Source organism: Moschus berezovskii, chromosome 5 (genome assembly GCF_049115385.1).
Source record: "Moschus berezovskii isolate FMDL1 chromosome 5, NW_MosBer_1.0, whole genome shotgun sequence".
Taxonomy (NCBI): Eukaryota; Metazoa; Chordata; class Mammalia; order Artiodactyla; family Moschidae; genus Moschus; species Moschus berezovskii.
In genome coordinates, this window is record NC_142464.1 from 23,512,486 (window position 1) to 23,529,940 (window position 17,455).

Genomic DNA, 17,455 nt, shown 5'->3' on the forward strand with positions numbered 1-17,455 from the left:
GATTTTCAAAGCTTCTCATATAATTATGAGTGCAGAGAATTTTGAGAACCCTTGGTCTAGGTAAGTGTTGTCCAACAGAAATATAACATAAGTTGAATGTGTAATTAACATTTTTCTAGTTGCCACATAAAAAAAGTAAAGAGAAACAGATGAAGTGAATTTTAATATATTGATGTTTTATTTCCCCCAGTGTATCCAAGCTATTATCATTTCAGCATGTAATCTATAGAAAAATTGAGTATATAACTTTTGTTTATACCAGTTGTTTAAAATACCTGTTGTGTAAAATGTTAGTACACATTTTACACTTATAGGACATTTCAGTTTGGACTGGCCATGTATTGAGTGATCAGTAGCCACACAGGCCTAGTAACAACCATATTTATTAATCAACATAGGCCTAAACTATAAGTCCCTTGAGGGCAGGGACCTTGTCTGTTTTGTTCACTCCTTTGCACAGAGCCTGGCATGTGGTGTGTATTCAAAACATATTTGTCAAATAGACTAATAATGTCCTGATATGAAATTTAAAGTATATTATAAAATATACAATTATTTCATATACAGTTTTTCTAAAAAGTTTTCAATGCTGAAACTCTTTACAGGAAAACTTTTTGGAGCTTTCTTTCTTGCTGGCCTGGTATTTAATGTGAAGAAATTGAAGTCATTTTATTGTCTGTGTATGTGATCTGCATGCTCAGTCCCTCAATCGCGTCCAACTCTTTGTGACCCTATGGACTGTAGCCTGTCAGGCTCCTCTATACATGGGATTTTCCAGGCAAGAATATTGGAGTGGGTTGCCATTTCCTATTCCAGGGGATCTTCTCAACCCGGGGATCGAATCCACATCTCTTGAGTCTCCTGCATTGGCAGGCGGATTCTTTACCACTGCGCCACTTGAGAAGCACATTTTAACATTCAAAACATAGCCTAGACCCATCCTTTCCCAGCCCTACCCATACCCCACAGACCCTGGTCACTCCAGGTCCATCTCTTCCCGGGCTTAGGTGATCTGCAGCAGGAGAGTTTTGGCCTGCAAGCAGGCCAAAACCCTTGCTTATCTTCTAGAGCATCCATCTGTTTCAGAAACAGTTTCAGCACACTGAAAGAAGCTCTTGGCTTATTCTTTGGGTTTTTTTTTTTTACTCTTTAGAATTGAGTTTTTCAGAATTGCGAAACATCTAAAAACATTGATGATACTTACGACAACACATTGACAGCAAACAAAATAGAGTAGAAGTCAAGTGTGACAAATCATACATTTTAAAGATAATATCCGGAAGTTGGAGTTCTAAATTATGAATTTAGAGGCCTGTTTTTGTTCCAAATTATAAATGCAATGCTTAAAAGAAAACAATATGAACACTATACTTTAGAAAAACATGCCCCTGGTGGCTCAACGATAAAGAATCTATCTGCAATGCGTGAGCCGCAGGAGTCAGTGCATTGCATCTCTGGGTCTGAAGATCCCCTTGAGGAGGGAACAGCAGCCCACTCCAGTATTCTTGCTGGGAAATCCCATGGACAGAGGATCCCCTCGGGCTGCAGTCTGTGGGGTCTTTGTGGGGTCGCAGAGAGTCAGACACAACTGAGCACATGCGTGCATGTAGGTTTATGCAGAGAAGCACATACAAGTCAGTATTCCACATGCTTCCTGGTATGTCCCCATATTCACATATGTATACAAACAGTTTGAAAGGCCGGAACCTACTGCTCTATATGAACTTTTTCCCCTTAACTACATATTGGGATTGTATTCTCCTGATTTCACACAATAATTTATTTTATAAAATATCATGTAAATGTGCAGCCTTATCAATGTCCATCTATCACTATAAACAAACTTGGACAATGATAATGGGTGTGGATAGCCTGGTCTCAGTGGTTACTAGCCCTGAGTACGTAAAGAGAATTGGAGCCAAAGTTCATGAATTTTAATGTTCTTCAGACGAGAGTCTCTAATACAACAAATGTGACACTATCCATTGTGGAACCTGCACTTTCTAGACATTCTAAACTATTTCTAGGAGCCAGGAATTCCACAGGTGGGCAGTTAGAATACTCTGCCAAAAGCTGGATTAGCAAAGGCACTCAAAGTTCTCGGTCAAAATCATCAGCTAAGTTTTATACTGACTGATTCCAAACAGAGTTGCAATCAAGTGTGAGCACAGCTTCTGCACTGGATATCTGGGCCCAGAGTTCAGATGGGACAATTTGGGAGGACTGGTGACACCTATAAGTGATGGAATGGCGGATGGGGGAGGTGAGTCGACACAGCTCCTACTTGCCTCAGAAAAAAAAAAAAAGCAAACTCCAGGTGTTAGTAGTAAAGAAACAATAATTCTATTGCATGCAGCCTTTTAGGAAGTACTCCATACTCCCAAATTTGTAGATTTTAAGTTAACAAAGATCTCAAGGCAAGTATCTTTTAGTGACATGTCATTGGGCAAATCACTTAGTTCCCTCATTTGAAAAATGAGGATCATAGCACTTGGTTATTCAAGCTTTAGTAAGACTAAAATAAGATTATCCACGTAAAGACCTTAGGACAGGATCTGACACATAGAAAACACTAAATACCTAGTAACTGCTGCTATTGTTTGAAAGGGAGCTAAAAAGGAAGAACTGGTTACATGGAAATAGTGTTTTGTATAAGGCAAATATATTCACTGCTATATCAAAGTCAAAGAATGTACCTGTAGGAGGAAAAATTGGCCCATGATTTAGTGGGAACATATTACCACCAGACCAAACTAAAACAATGTTCGACTTGGAAAACATGATACAAAAATAAAGCAGATATCAGATCGAGTATTGAAAGCTCCCAGAGACAATAATTTACCTCCCACGTGGATTCCGTTCAGCTTGTTAAGTGCTAAAAGTCAGGTACTGTACCTTATTTTCTATCCCTGAGGGCATGGTAACCAACCAGGGCATCTGGCGACGAGTCAATGATCCATGTTATAACAGCAGCCCTAACAGTACACATCCATGGCATCCCTCCAGGGATGAACCAAGCTTTTTCATTTCCTGTTTAGTATCACACGGGTGCTGATTATTTATGGAGTGGCAGGAGGTCGATTTTTTTTTTTTTTTAGATTGAGCAACCAATCGTGGGTTTTGAAGTCCATTCCCTAAATAACAATTAAACAAATAGTTTGGTTAATCCAAGTTATTCCGTCCACATTTGCTGTGTGGCCACTGAGAGCAATGTCATTGCACTTGGCAATGGGAGGATGTCACAAACACAGCCACCCGTGCTGTCCTGGGCCTGTCCATAGGATTCTGTCTGATGTCCCCAATTCCACTGCTTGCAGCCATTTCCCACAATGTCTCTATCCCTTTGCCTCAAGTGATTGCCCATCAATCTGGGCTTGTTTCTAGTTTGTCACCAGTCCCCAGGTTCCATCATCCTGCTGAGTTTTCCTAGTTCCTTTTGTACAACAACGCCTGAGGATCAGCCTTTTCTCAGCAAGGCCAAGGCAGCTAGCTTTAGGCTATACAAAACAGAATTCTCAGTTGTTCCTGGTCTGGGGTGGTTCATGTGGGTGTTAGTTGCTCAGTCGTGTCTGACTCTTTGTGACTCCATGGACTGTAGCCCCAGGCTCCTCTGTCCAGAATTCTACAGGCAAGAACATTGGAGTGGGTAGCCATTTCCTTCTCCAGGGAATATTGTCAACCCAGGGATCAAACCCAGATCTCCTGCATTGCAGGCAGATTCTTTACCATCTGAGTGATGATGTGGTTCATGGGCCAGCTCCAATTCCTGTTTTTCTAAAAAAGTTTTCAGGAGTCCAGTAGAATCTCCTATGTGTTGGGTTGGCCAAAATGTTCTTTTGGGTTTTTCCATAAAATGTTTTTGACCAATCCAGTAGTTTCTAGAGTCAACTTCCAGTTGAATGTTCCCAGCCAGAGAAGAATCTTTCTTTAGTCGAAGATGGGAAGAGGTGATATCTTAAAAGTGGCATTGCTTTTTTTTGGCGGGGGGGGGGGGGGAGGGAGGGATTTAATTTATTTTTAAATGAGCTGTAATTGACATATAATGCTAGATTAGTCTGAGGTATACAACACAATGATTTGATATTTGTACACATTGTGAAATGACCACCATAAGTCTAGTTAATGTCTGTTGCCTTACATGGTTACAAACTTCATTTCCTTGTGATGAGAAGTTTTCTTGATCAAGGTATAGTTGATTTACAGTGTCTCAGTATACAGCAAAGTGATTCGGTTTTATATATATATATATATATACTCTATATATATTTATCTATTCTTTTGTAATTAACTGATTTGTTTTTTGGCTTCCCTGGGTCTTCATTGTGCATGGCGGGCTTTCTCCAGTTGTGGCAGGCGGGGTCTTCTCCTCTTTGCAGCGCACAGGCTTCTCACGCCCGTGACTTCTCTTGCTGTGGAGCACAGGTTCCAGGCGTGCTTCCGCAGCTGTGGCACGCAGTTTCAGTAGCTGTGGCACATGGGCTTAGTTGCCCCGTGGCACATGGGATCTTGTCAGATCAGGGATTGAACCCGCGTCCCTTGCAGTGGCAGACAGATACTTAATCACTAGACCACCAGAGAAGTCCCAATATTTATCTAGTCACTTTCAGATTCTTTTCCATTATACGTCATTCAGTTCAGTTCAGTCGCTCAGTCGTGTCCGACTCTCCGCGACCCCATGAATCACAGCACGCCAGGCCTCCCTGTCCATCACCAACTCCCGGAGTTCACTCAAACTCATGTCCACAGAGTCGGTGATGCCATCCAGCCATCTCATTGTCGGTCGTCCCCTTCTCCTCCCGCCCCCAACCTTTCCCAGCATCAGAGTCTTTTCCAGTGAGTCAACTCGTCGCATGAGGTGGCCAAAGTATTGCAGCTTCAGCTTTAGCATCAGTCCCTCCAATGAACATCCAGGACTAATCTCCTCTAGAATGGACTGGTTGGATTAAATATAGTTCCCTGTGTTACATAGAAGGTCTTTGTTGTTTTGTGGTGAGAATTTTAGGGTCTACTCTCCTAGCAATTTTCAAACATGCAGTATGGAGTTATTTACTGTAGTCACTATGCTATTCAGTCCATTTCTAGGACATTTATTTTATAAAAAGAAATTTTGCCTTTTGACCCCCTTCACTTATTTTTCCCACCCCACTCTGCCTGACAACCACCAATCTGTTCTCTGTATCTATGAACTTGATTATTTATTTATTTTTAGATTCCACATGTAAGTGAGATCTTACAGTTTGTCTTTCTCTGACTTATTTCACTGAGCATGATGTTGTTGAGGTTCACTTATGTTGTCGTAAATGGCAAGATTCCACTTTATGGCCAAATCATATTCTGTTATATAGAGATATATCTAGACATATCTCTGTCTCTATCCCAGAATGTGTGTCTGTGTGTATAAATACAGCAAGTGCATATATACTTTTATCCATTCATCTATTAATGGACACTTATGCTATTTCCATATATTGGCTATAGTAAATAATGCTGCAGTGAATATGGGGGTACATACATCTTTTCAAATTATTGTTTTTGTTTTCTTTGAATAAATACCCAGAAATGAAATTGATGGATGGTATGGTAGTTGTATTCTTAATTTGTTGAGGAATCGCCATATTGTTTTCCAGAGTGGCTGCACCAATTTACATGTCCACCAATAAAGCACAGGAATTCCCTTTTTTTCCACATGCTGGCCAACACTTGTTATTTATTTTTTTATCATAGCCATTCTATCAGGCATGAGGTAATAATCTCATTGTGGTTTTGATTTGCATTTCCCTGATGATGGTCCTTTGTTTTCTTACATCCCCATAGGGTAGGCTTCAGGGAACCAGGACATATAGAGGTAGCTGTATATATACCTTAGATTCTGGACAGGAAAACACACCATGTGCATATGTTCTTATATATGTATTTATTAAATACTTATTGCAGCCATGAAATTAAAAGACACTTACTCCTTGGAAGGAAAGTTATGACCAGCCTAGATAACATATTAAAAAGCAGAGACATTACTTTGCCAACCAAGGTCCATCTAGTCAAGGCTATGGTTTTTCCCGTGGTCATGTATGGATGTGAGAGTTGGACTGTGAAGAAAGCTTATCACCAAAGAATTGATGCTTTTGAACTGTGGTGCTGGAGAAGACTCTTGAGAGTCCCTTGGACTGCAAGGAGATCCAACCAGTCCATTCTAAAGGAGATCAGTCCTGGGTGTTCATTGGAAGGACTGATGCTAAAGCTGAAACTGCAATACTTTGGTGACCTCATGCGAAGAGTTGACTCACTGGAAAAGACTCTGATGCTGGGAGCGATTGGGGGCAGGAGGAGAAGGGGCGACAGAGAATGAGATGGCTGGATGGCATCACCAACTCGATGGACATGAGTTTGAGTGAACTCCGGGAGTTGGTGATGGACAGGGAGGCCTGGCGTGCTGTGATTCATGGGGTCACTAAGAGTCGGACACGACTGAGCGACTGAACTGAACTGAACTGAATCCACCTAAAACTATATTTATATTGAATTCAAAAATGAATAAGAAGAATGAAAAGAACAACATGAATAAATGGTTTGGAAAATTTTTTAAAATTATTTGAAAGCAAGAACTATGCCAATTTCATTCATCTTTAAATCTTTAATTTGGATGTAGTGAATACTATGTTCTTGGCATTTATTCCCAAGTTCTTTCTTCTGAGAATGGTCTACTTACCATTTGTAGATCACGTGGTACCAGAGAGGCTAGCTACAAACTGTGGTTCGAGGGGAGACACGCATGACCTGGGCCAAGCCAGTCACTGGACCCCTTCCTCTGGTCATGGTATTGGCTCGCAAGTGAACATGTGACCCAAGCTGGCTCAGTCACAATCATTCGTTCACATTTTTGCTGGGCGTTATGAGGCAATGACATTTTCTCTGGGCAGCCATCATTGGACCAGTAGTGTACTATGAAGAAATGACAGAAAGTAGAGTAGAAAAACAGATGGCAAGAGAATAGGTTCCTTGTTTGGCCTTGCTGTTCTCAGTCACGTTTATTTTCCTATGCAACTGAAAGTATCATCATGAGTATGTTGTAATGATGTCTGGCACATAGCAGGTATTCGATGAGTTTGTAAAGTGAGTGAGCGATTGATCAGTTATACAGTGAAATTTTCATACTGACTGAAAATATAGTTGTTTTGTCTATACTTCACAAGAATTAAAAATAGAAAAATTGGAAAAATCAAAACTGGAGAAAGCCATCAATTTATAATGAAGTATTTTGGTAGTAGAATTTGTGAAACCCAATTAAATACATATACAGAAGTTCTTCTGGATACAAACCCTGATATCCTTTTTACCCTGAAGGATGTTACATAATAAAGATAAGTGCCCTAACCATGGGGTCTCCCCAGTGGTAAAGAATCTTCCTGCAATGCAGGAGACTCAGGTTCAATCCCTGTGTTGGGAAGATCCCCTGGAGGAGGACACAGCCATCCACTGTAGTATGTTTGCCTGGAGAATCCCATGGACAGAGGAGCCTGGCTATAGTTCATAGGACTGTAAAGAATAGGATACAACTGAAGTGACTGAGCACACACACACACACACACACACACTCTGACCATCCTATCTGAAGTTATAACATCCCTTGCAACATTCTCTAACAATGTCCCTTCTTAATTCTCATCCATAGCGGTCACCAACATATAACATATTTTATTTTACTTATTTTATCCAGGGATATACATGCAGTATTGTAAACTCTATGGGCTTATGGATTTTAACCTCTTTTAATCATTGTTGTATTCCCAACACCTAGAACAGTTCCTAATAAGTAGTAAACACTCAGTAAATATTTGACAAACAAATGAATAAAGTATAATCTTGCTTAGCAAATTGCAATAGAGGCAGATTGTGTATAAATTATCATTTAGAATAGCACAGGGTCTTCTGCTTCAGGTCAGCTAAGGGAGCTTACTTAGGACCCAGAGACATCCTAGATCTAAGCTTTGGGGAAGTCTAATTCCTCTGAAGATTGGATGGGCTGTATCGATTTCATTTGTTCAGAAGCCATAGAGAAAGATAGTAGGTCAAGTTATCTCTGCATTCTCTCATCTATATTCTTGCCACTCACCTCTGATAGGCCCTGAGTTGGGACTCTTTAGAGATAATCTCAGTGACTCTTTAAAAAAGTGTTTGGAGGCTAATAAAACAAACACAGGTGTGGCTAGAATACCAGTAATTGCATTTTGCTCTAGGAATAAACAATCCTTTAATTCAGCTGCCATTTTTCAAAATAAGCAATGAAGCAAACTTTAAGAAACAGTTTTAGGTCTCAGGAAATATTTCATCAACCTATAAAATAGGTTAGGGATAGACCCAAAGGTGAGTGTGTAGTCTGTCAAATAAATTTTTTACATCAGAGATGTAGTGACAATGACCTTCTAGAAATCCTTTGATCAACCAAACCAAACCAAACCAGGAGCTACATTTTGAGACACTGCAGGAATTTACTGTATATTACATTTGTCTGGACATATCTAAGCTTTTCCCATATTAGTGACATTCTTGTTTCTATAGAAACTAATGCACTTTAAAGGGAAAACTTAATGGCCAAAAGAGAATAAAAAAGAAGCCCTGTGACAAAAGTTAACTATACGAGGGAAGAACTCGTCAAAGGGTCTTCCCTTGACTTAAACAATTTAAAATTTTTTAATGCTTATTTATTATTTTGGCCGTGCTGGTTCTTTGCTGCTCTGTGCTGGCCTTCTCTAGTTGCAGCAAGCAGGGGCTACTCTTCCTTGCAGTGTGAGGACTTCTCACTGCAGCAGTTTCTCTTGTTGCAGAGCACGGGTGCTAGGGCACTTGGGCTCAGTAGTTGGGGCACATGGGCTTAGTTGCTCCATGGCACGTGGAATCTTCCCCGACCAGGGATCAAACCTGTGTCCCCAGCATTGACAGGTAGATTCTGAGCCATTGCACCACCAGGGAAGTTCCCTTGATTTAAATAATTTTTGACTGGAGGAAAATATCTTTTAAGAAGTCGCTCATGAATAGTTGGTCATGCATTTACAGTCATGAATTACTTTCACTTTGAGGTGTTTTTTTGTTGTTGTTATTAATTTCATTGGCATATAGTTGATTTACAATGTTGAGTTAGTTTCAGGTGTGCAGCAAAGTGAATCAGTTATACATATACATCTATCCACTTAAAAAAAAATTCTTTTCTCATATAAGCCATTACCGAGTAGAGTTCCCTGTGCTGTACAGTAGGTCCTTATTATTAATAGTTATCTATTTTATATAGGATAGTGTGTATATGTCAATCCCAATCTCCCAATTTATGTCTCTCTCCCCTCCACTTGAATTTTAAGCACCAGATCATGCTGGAATCTGGGCAAGTGAAATGGAAAAGATGACTCATTTATTAAGCAGTGATACACATTTCATTGTATGATATGATTTATTATGACTACTCAAAGGCAAATAAAGCATTTCTTTAATATAAACTCAGAGGGTAACTCCTGATGTTATGAGATAGGTATTATCTGGTGAAATTCTGTACATTGCAGCAAATTATTCAGCAAGGTCAATGAGGTGATTTAATCTACCCTTTCATGACAAAAAAACTTACTGTAAAAAGTATTTACATATATTCATGCATATCTACAGGCTTCCCAGGTGGCACCAGTAGTAAAGAACCCACCTGCCAATGCAGAGATATAAGAGATGCAGGTTTGATCCCTGGGTCAGGAAGATCCAGGAGGCAGACATGGCCACTCAATCCAGTATTTGTGTCTGGAGAATCCCATGGACAGAGAAGCCTGGCAGACTGCAATCCATGGGGCCACAAAGAGGTCGATATGACTGAAGTGACTTAGCGTGCACGCATACATACCTATATGCACACATACATTTGAAAAATGTGGATGAAGAACGTATCAGTAGAGAAACCACGCAGCATTGGAATCACTTCCAGTAGAGATTCCTAAGGGCATTTCAATTAGCTTCAGGGAATTTCAGTGTGAGGCGGGTGTGTGGACCAGGATGGGCAGGAGCAGGCAGGGAATAGGTGTGAGGGCTAACTCGTGTCACCTGCTGTCTGTGAGGTGTCGTACTCGGGCACTCCTCCTGAGGCTGACCTACATTCCGTTGTCTTCCCAGGAGACTTCTCACCTGGATGGGGCTGAGGAGTGACAGTCCACAGCATGCAAGGACCCTGGGTTCACATAGGCAGAGCGAACTGACCTAAGATATCTTTGTTCAGTTTTACCTGGAGCAGCACTTCCGGGTAGGGTGCATGTATTTGCACAAGTGAATTAAAATCCACATCTTGGTTGACTGACTGACTGATGGGAGAGCAACCAACTCAAACCCATTTACAGAGAAAAGGAGCAAAAGAAATGCAGTCAAAAGGAAAGAGTGGAAGAAGAATTTTATATCTTGCCAAGACACTAGCCATACAAAGTGTTTACAGAAATCTATTTCATATTCAGAAGGCAGTGGAGATAGAGTCATTCATGTTGTTCAGGTTAGGCTAGACCATGCTGTGATAATGAATGCGCTCCCAAGCCACAGGGCTCCACAGAGTGAAAACTTGTTTCTCACTTACACTGAGTCCAAAGTCCATTGGAGGAGAATCACCTCTTCCCAGAAATTCAGGAAAACAGGCTCTCATCACCTCCTGGTATGCTTTCCGTACACATGGCTCCCGAGGCTGCCTGGTAAGAGAGAGAAGGGAAAGGCGCCCGGGCAGGTGACTCACTCTGGACGTGACATGCTATTTCTGCTCACAGTCATGTTGCTCCAGTCCAGTTCAGAGAATCTGGGGAGTAAAGCAGAGCACATGAATACTCAGCAAATATTAACCTACTTAGCCAAACGACAGAATGGGTGATAAAGGAGAGGATAAATAAAGGAATTAGACTATTGAGGAATGCAAAGACATCATAGAGCAGGAGACCAAAACCCGGCCTCTCCCCATGACATTAATGGTTGATTAAGGGTTGACTTTAATCTTAATTTGGAAACAATGCCTTTTTTCCTAACTACAGCGTAATGCATGTGGACATTTAGGAAAATTTTTGAAAGATTTCATGTATAATTTCACCCCTGCTTTTCCCATCATTCAGTTGCAACATGCTTTTTTTTTTTTTAATGTGTCCTCAAATATTCCCTTTAGACAGAATTCCTTATTCTCCCCACTGGGAACATGCTGCTCCTCCCTCTAAAGGATCACTTACCACATGGTTGAACCCAAAGCCCATCTGTGTGCCTTGCTGGACTTGAGTTCCTGGGCACTTTTGCTTACTCAGGGCCTGGCATGGATCTGGCATAGAGCCAAATGAATGAATGATTCTTGCAGGGGTAAGCAAAGGAGTGAATAAATCAATGGATGGATTGTTTGCTTGTTCTTTAAGTTTTGTGTTAGAGTTACATATTTTCATGTCTCTCTTCTCTGAATTCTGTAGTAAAACTCTTAATTCCTACTTCTTCAGAAGTCTTAGGGGACCCAGACTGATGGGAATCCAAGATGTGCAGAGGCCTCAGTCTGTGAGGCTGTGAGATACACAGCCTTGTTAGGACATGCCAGGGCAGGATACGGCCACTGGATGCAGTCAGGAACTCGTGCCTGTGGAAATAGAGGGCTATCTGCTAACGCAGGGGATAAGGCTGGAAACAGGGGGCTTTTCATAGGACCACAGGCTAAGAAAAACAGTAAACAGAGTGGGCTGGGAAGATCCAGGATAATCAAGACCGAGACAGAGCTCAGTAGAGATTAAGAGGCTGTTCTGAGTCCTGAAATGGAGGTAGTCATCAGTTGGATCCCTTAAACCGTAACTTGTTTAATAAATAATATCCTGTAACCAGCCTTCACTGACTAAGCTCTCTTCAATTGTTCTGGCCAATTGCATACCCTCCAAGCTTCACGTAGCTTAGACAATGTGTCACAAGACTCCTTTAACCACCCTGAATAGAAAACACCTCTGACGTATGGGTCAATTTAGTAACCGTTGCTTAAGTTGTTTTTCAGGAACTTGGAGTCAGCTCTGGTCCAGGTCAGGTTCCAGCTAGTTAAGACTGGTTAGGACCACTGACCCTCCAGCTGGGTCTGTGAAAATGTCCAGTGGATGACCTTTTGATGTCAGAGGGCTAAAACTCCACCCTCAGATCATACCAGCACTGTCACTTTTGGAATATGAGTCCCATGAAGAAAAATGTAACTTAGATATGCCTCCACAGCGCACTAATGACTTCACTTTTTCCTGACCTCCAATCCCCTTTTTCCAAACTTCAAACCACCCTGCTTCTCTATCTGTAACTATCCCAAGCCCCTCTCCTTTGAGGGGGCAGATGTGAGACTTGCTTGACTGCCTCATGAATACATCCCTGCTCTTCATTTTCACATTTGACTTGATGAGTGTCAGGCAAATGAACCTGGTTCCATAACCGGGTTTGTTCCAACACATGAAAGGCCCGTGAGCAATTTCAGAAGGCAGAGTCAGGGTCCATGAGGTCTTCCAGAAGAAGAAAAGGGTTTGCTCTGAAGCTCAGCGGACTGATGTGTTGACAGAATGTACCCTTGTTTTCCCGGGAAACAAAACCTCACTGTGGATGAAAGGCTAAAAACCTCAGCAAGAATAAAGACAAGATAGTGAATACAAAGGACTAGGGTTTGAGATGGGGGGAGGGACCCCTGGGAGAAGGAAACAGTGAGGGGCTGTTAATGTTTGTTGAGTGGAACCCAAGGCTTTAAACTGGTGCCAAGCTAATTGAGCAATGTGAGGCTTTGTGGCTGTAACTCACCTAATCTCTACGTTACCTGGACTTTGAGATTCTCTGGACTTGTAGTATAAACTGTTCACCTGAACTGATGGTATGTTCTAGATCAATGGCTACAGTGTGGAAGGGACATGTCCGCAAGGTGGGGGGGTGTGTTGCTGCAAAGAGCGTTCAGAACACCAGGGAGTATTCTGTGTAAAGAAAACAGTCCCAGTTTCTCCCGGTGATACTAAGAGAAGCACTCAGAGAAACGATAGAGGGAACCAGAAGGCCATGCTTCTTGTCTGGGAGTTTCAGAGGCGCTTACCTCACCTGCTTTGCTTGTTAGGGCATACTCTGTTCTGAGGAAATGGCCTGACCTTGCTTTGGCTACACAGACTTGGCTTCTCAGAGCCGCTGGGCTGAGTCACCAACCAGCAGTGCCTATGTTATTCCAAAGCAGCAGCAAGAAAGGTTGAGTGAGTCCTGCTACCACCATGAAGCTTTGGAAGGTCTCCAAACACTTAGAACTTCCCTAATGCTCTCAAGAGAAGGCAGCCAACTGGAATGTCCTTCCAGAGGAATTCCCACCTTCATCAGGAATCTGGTTGAGATGAGAGGTTAAGTAAATGCATTGTCAGTTCAGATTTAGTAAGGCAGGTTGATCACCCCATGGAAGTGGGGAACAGCAGTGGGTGGAGGAACTTCTGCCTGAGGGAAGAGATAAGTTACTTAAAGCAGAAAGTTCACCATCAGAAACCCCAATACTTAGAAATCAGATACTGTAAATCCACACTGTAACACTATAGAGAAGCATTCCTTATAAACCTGAGATAACTACAATAATACTATCAATAGGGAGCTGGCATTGAACTTGCATGCGTGCATGCTAAGTCACTTCAATCCTGTCCAACTCTTTGTGACCCCATGGACTATAGTCCACCAGGCTCTTCTGTCCATGAGATTCTCCAGGAAAGAATACTGGAGTGGGTTGCCATGCCCTCCTCCAAGGGATCTTCCCGACCCAGGGATTGAGCCCATGTCTCTTATGTATCCTACATTGGCAGGCAGGTTCTTTACTACTAAATCCACCTGGGAAGCCCTGGCATTGAACTTACAGCATATCTAACCCAATAACAGCAAATTTAAGGCTAAGAAAATGGCGATGGACTCAGGGTCACACCATTTTTATCAAAGTGGCCCAACACGTGAAGATATGCAAATGACTCATCAGTATGCCACTCTGGGACCTTCAGAAAGTGGGAACTGCCTTTCAACGCAAAGACAGTCCCATACTGGAAACAAATAATCCCTCTTTCAAACTAACAAACAAAAATAGACCCTGTTAGGGAATTCCCTGGCACTTCAGTGGTTAGGACTCTGACACTTAAACTGCCGGGCCCTGGGAGACCCAACAAAAAATGTATATATATATATATAACCCATTAAAACAAATAAAATAGCAACCACCAAAAAATATAACATCACAAAATGAAACAATTCCTCTAACCCCAAATTTAATTTTATTAAAAGGAGTATTGTTATATAGACATTGGCCAAAACTTATGAGAGGGAGAGAATTTGCCTGTCCAGACTGAACCCATCTGAATCTTAGAACTTGACCCCTTCCACATTTTAACAGAGTTGCTGTCTAGTGTCCACTCAGCAAGGGGCAGTCTTCCCCATCCTGCCGCCCGGGTGGTGCTGCTCAGGGATGGGGTCCATGCCCACGAGGCGAGGAAGCCCACCAGGAGAGCTGACCAGTCCTGGTGGGATGAGAGCTGGGGCTACTGAGCGGAAGCCAACAGCTCTGAACCGACTGTGCCACGAGGCCAGATGCTGCTTTCAAATAAACACAGTCGTTTCTCTTGGGGAGATCTATCCCCATGCTGGGGGATCCACAGTGAGGGATACCCTCCCTGGCTCTTCTCGGGAGAAAGAAACCACTACCATATGGAGAATGATTCTCCCAGGTGGGCCTTAGGTCTTCACCCACAGGGGTAACTGAAGACTTCACAACTGAGAGGCATCTCGAGTGCATCTCAGACGATGCGGTTGTGAGCGGAGCCAGGAGCTGGAGAGTCACACGGAGAAAAGAGCCCGGTCCAGGCTCAAGTCTCAGCTCGAGCGTCCACTCGCTAAGTGAGCTCAGCTACTCAGTTCCCTCATGGCTTTGAGCCTCAGTGACTTCATCTGTAAAGGAGATGAGGTACTTTTCAAGGCTGCTGGGAAGATTATGTATGGGGTGCAGGCAGCATAAAGTGTGGCTACAAGGGGAGGGGTCGATCCTTACTATTTTTGCCTCCACTTCATGTTCCACCTGGCTTCCCTGGTGGCCCAGGTGGCAAAGAATCTCCCTCAGGGACTTGAGTCACTTGCCTGTTCAAATCGCGTCCTGCTCACTTTGTTGGTGACAGAGGGATCCTCTGGCCTAAATAGTATAAGATGTCTGGACACACGACACCGACGGCAGTTCCTTAGTCACTTCTTCTCCAGGTCTGGGCAGGAGGACACTGGGTGCTAACCAGGGCCACGTGGGAGTTGCACTTGGGAGCAGAGTGAACCAGAAGGGGTCTTGGAAGGTGTGCGTGTGTGCTCAGCTGCTCACGCGTGTCCGACTCTTATGCAACCCCCCAGGGACTGCAGCCTGCCAGGCCCCTCAGTCCAGGGGATGTTCCAGGTAAGAATACTGGAGCAGGTTGCCATTTCCTCCTCCAGGGGATCTTCCAGACTCAGGGATCGAACCCACGTCTCCTGCGTCTTCACCATTGGCAGCCAGATTCTTTGCCATTGAGCCACGGGGGGAAGCCTGTGCAGCAGGCTTTGTAATAACAAGAGGGTGTGATGTTCCCTGATTCCCACAGGAGGATGTGATTGGCTTGTTGGACTAATTTAGTAAGCTGATAGGGTGGTAAATACCATTGGGTTGAAGACCAGGTCAGCTGTAAGCTGGTGCAGCTAATAAAAAGCTATTCAGGTGGGGAGCCTTTCGTACTAGGTCTGGGTAATAATATCTGGTGAGAACAGGGGGATATCCTGCTTAGGCCTTTGGAACCCTGAAAAACTGAAAGATATTAAGGCAAGCTCTTGAAATCTTAGGGCTTTACGATGCATTGCCCAAGATCTCAAGTCTGTGCTCCACTGTGTTCTTATGTTCTGGTTGTATGGCCTTCAACTAGCTAGCTTCAAGCTAGTTCTCCTTGAAAAACACTGTTTAGTACTTACCCCATAGGGCTGCTATGAGAGTGAGTATACTGTGCTTAGCACAGTGCCTGGTACATAAGAACTGAGTAGCTGTGAGTGATTGTCACCATTATCCTTGGAGATATTGATAGTAACAGTCATGGATGGTTTCCTCCAATTTTGTTCACGTTTGAAGAGTTATTTGAGCAAGGGCTTATTTTCAGGTTTGGGGTCATTTGGTGACCTCATCGGTCGCAGGGAAAATGCAGGCTTTACTGTGCTCGCAGCACTGACTTGACTTGACTTCCCAGCATCATGAAGGAGCTGTGGGAGGGGTCAGCAGGAGTCGTGAAAGGTTGAGGGGGAGAAACAACTCTAGCTAAGACCTTTCTATTAAGCTGAAGATTTAGACTATTTATAAGTTCTTTCCTTTTACTGTCTAAAAAAAGTTATTTTGATCAGAAATGGAAACAAAGGGATTAAAGGAATCAGAAGAGTGATTTGTAATTGGCCTCCGGACTGCACTCCTGTCTCTGTATGTGAAGAGCAAGCTGGTGAATAAAACTGCATGGAAGGACTTTATTAGCAGTGGCTTTCCTCCTGCAGCCTGGGATTAGAGGAATACTTTAACCTTGACACATTCATTTTATGATCACAAAGCCTTTCGCCTATCAGTCTATTTTCCCCTTTTCATATTGCCCTGATCCTGGCAGAAGCTCTTAAAATGATCAGAGAATGGTTCTATGTTTCTCTGTCTCCTCCTCCTTCACATCTTCCCCTCAATGTACTCACCAATTTTAGTAAGACAAAGAAAAACAAACCCTCAAGGATGTGTGACAGTATTTTCTACACATATTCTAGAAGTCTGCTACAGACGAAAAATACATGTTGCTTTTGATGAAAAGTCAATGCATATAGGATTGATTTTCAGAAACAAATTTGTTGAAATTAAAAGATTTCTAGGGAAAGCACAAAAGAATATATAAGAAAAATATCAAATGTATTTAGCCATCAATTCATCTGCAAGGAACAAAGGAAACCAGAAAAAATATGCATAAGATATTTAATCCCAGTGGTGATTATGAAAAGGATATATAACTCGTGCAAGAATCCATTTGAAATGGGTATGGGGTAGGCAGCATTGATATGCATGAATCTCTGAGGTTCAAGTGTAAAATTGACTTGTGTATTTATTAAAGGGTGAGATCTATATCAGAGTTAAATGTTAATTGTAGAACACTTGACTAGTCTCCCAAAGACACAATATTCTTTGTTGTTTGATAGGTGGAGAAATCTATCCACCGTACACCAATTTATTATAATTATGGAGTTTTACTTTACTTTTTTCTTTATCCAGCAACATTTTTGACTTGTTTTAGATTAAAGTGTATGTCTTGTTAATTACGGCATTTAGTTCTCAGCTTGTAATTGCTATCTGGTGTTTCGAACTTGCTAGAGCTCTTAGTGTCGCTGTTTCAAGGGGGGCCTGTTGAATTTGCCTGAGGTAAACTAAAACGGAAAGTACCGACTCTCT